The 2500-nt window shown below is 57.6% G+C and overlaps 1 non-coding gene across 1 annotated transcript in view; it reads left to right on the top strand.

The window, feature by feature from the left end:
* Positions 1–1234: 1234 nt before the first annotated feature.
* The window catches only part of LOC124732112, a 1909-nt gene continuing 643 nt past the window's right edge, over positions 1235–2500 (top strand). The window contains exon 1 of the ribosomal RNA XR_007008551.1: positions 1235–2500. This exon is cut by the window's right edge and continues 643 nt beyond it. This is a non-coding gene — a ribosomal RNA (small subunit ribosomal RNA).

Genomic DNA, 2500 nt, shown 5'->3' with positions numbered 1-2500 from the left:
CATGAGCTGTCTGTTGATGTATTCGGACCTAGTCGTCTCTCCTCACACACCGTGATGGCATGGTGCACCGCGTTCCATATCTGCGACATGCTACAGAGGCCGGTTGACAGTCGTTCGAGCAATGGACATCGCATACGTACGGGGGCCACCTTCCACGTATTGTCTAGGCGTGCACATTTTGTTGCGTGTATGTGGGCAGACGTAGTGTGGCGTGACACCTGACACAGGCATGCAATAATCGTTGAAGTTGCAAATGGCGATGGACGCCTGCGTTTTCTGGTGAAGTTACGCAAATGAACAAATGGTAACCTGTTGTGGTGCGGTTGTTCTCGCTAGGGGTGAATCGGTGATGGCGACGATAGGTTGAGGTACTAACCGGTTGTTCCAGCGATACCCACCATGCCGACGAAACTGAACGGCATCTGGGTGTGAAGCGATACGCGGCGGTGGCTGGGTGGGACCGTCCCCGGCCGGTGAGGGGGCGCCTCCCGGCGTGCTGGCCGCGCGGTGCGTGGGCGCACGCGCTACAGCCGGCTGGTGGGGGCGGCCAGTGGCAGGCGCGCCGGCCGACGGACGCGGCAGGCGTCGCAGCTGCGCGCCGGCGCACCCTGCGCGCGGCGCCGTGCGGCCAAAGTAGGTCCTCGCGGGCCCGGTGCGAAGCGCGGTGGACATCTTCAGTGTGCTGGTCCGATTGAGGACTGTGTGCGTTGAGGATGCGCCGCCGCCCGGCGCTCGGCGCCGCGACGCCGTCTGCTGCTCGGTCGCCCCAGCGGTTCTCGCTGGTGGTTTGTATCGCAGCTGTGCGGATGTGTTGGCGCGTGCGCTGTGCTGGGAGAGTTCGCTTCGGCACCCAAGTGGGGCTTTTGTCCTTCTGTGGCGCTGGCGTTGGAGCTGCCGGTCACCGTAGGTGGCGCGTGTTGTCTCCCGCCGGCAATGCCACGACAGCACGCTCCCGGGCCTCTGTCGGCAGCGGCAAGCTCAGTTGGGAGCACGGGTGGTCGCACCGAAAGCGTCTACTCGCCTAACTCCGGGCGATTGCGCCTCTCTCGAACCCGACCAAGTACTTGGGACGGCGCTGCGCGCCGCCGGGACCTGAGAGGGTTTCGAGGTGTATTGTGCAGGGGAGCTCAGCCTCCTCCTGTTTGCAGAATGATTGAGCGGACGCTTGCGTGTTCGCGCGGGCCCCCGGGACACACTCCCGGGCGGCCGGCTGCTCAGCTCTAGTTGACGCAGCTCCCTGGTTGATCCTGCCAGTAGTCATATGCTTGTCTCAAAGATTAAGCCATGCATGTCTCAGTACAAGCCGCATTAAGGTGAAACCGCGAATGGCTCATTAAATCAGTTATGGTTCCTTAGATCGTACCCACGTTACTTGGATAACTGTGGTAATTCTAGAGCTAATACATGCAAACAGAGTCCCGACCAGAGATGGAAGGGACGCTTTTATTAGATCAAAACCAATCGGTCGGCTCGTCCGGTCCGTTTGCCTTGGTGACTCTGAATAACTTTGGGCTGATCGCACGGTCCTCGTACCGGCGACGCATCTTTCAAATGTCTGCCTTATCAACTGTCGATGGTAGGTTCTGCGCCTACCATGGTTGTAACGGGTAACGGGGAATCAGGGTTCGATTCCGGAGAGGGAGCCTGAGAAACGGCTACCACATCCAAGGAAGGCAGCAGGCGCGCAAATTACCCACTCCCGGCACGGGGAGGTAGTGACGAAAAATAACGATACGGGACTCATCCGAGGCCCCGTAATCGGAATGAGTACACTTTAAATCCTTTAACGAGTATCTATTGGAGGGCAAGTCTGGTGCCAGCAGCCGCGGTAATTCCAGCTCCAATAGCGTATATTAAAGTTGTTGCGGTTAAAAAGCTCGTAGTTGGATTTGTGTCCCACGCTGTTGGTTCACCGCCCGTCGGTGTTTAACTGGCATGTATCGTGGGACGTCCTGCCGGTGGGGCGAGCTGAAGGCGTGCGACCGCCTCGTGCGTGCTCGTGCGTCCCGAGGCGGACCCCGTTGAAATCCTACCAGGGTGCTCTTTATTGAGTGTCTCGGTGGGCCGGCACGTTTACTTTGAACAAATTAGAGTGCTTAAAGCAGGCAAGCCCGCCTGAATACTGTGTGCATGGAATAATGGAATAGGACCTCGGTTCTATTTTGTTGGTTTTCGGAACCCGAGGTAATGATTAATAGGGACAGGCGGGGGCATTCGTATTGCGACGTTAGAGGTGAAATTCTTGGATCGTCGCAAGACGAACAGAAGCGAAAGCATTTGCCAAGTATGTTTTCATTAATCAAGAACGAAAGTTAGAGGTTCGAAGGCGATCAGATACCGCCCTAGTTCTAACCATAAACGATGCCAGCCAGCGATCCGCCGCAGTTCCTCCGATGACGCGGCGGGCAGCCTCCGGGAAACCAAAGCTTTTGGGTTCCGGGGGAAGTATGGTTGCAAAGCTGAAACTTAAAGGAATTGACGGAAGGGCACCACCAGGAGT

This window comes from Schistocerca piceifrons, unplaced genomic scaffold, assembly GCF_021461385.2.
Source record: "Schistocerca piceifrons isolate TAMUIC-IGC-003096 unplaced genomic scaffold, iqSchPice1.1 HiC_scaffold_1316, whole genome shotgun sequence".
Lineage (NCBI taxonomy): Eukaryota > Metazoa > Arthropoda > Insecta > Orthoptera > Acrididae > Schistocerca > Schistocerca piceifrons.
The sequence above is the reverse complement of the archived record's forward strand: the minus strand, read 5'-3'. Positions and strand labels throughout refer to the sequence as shown.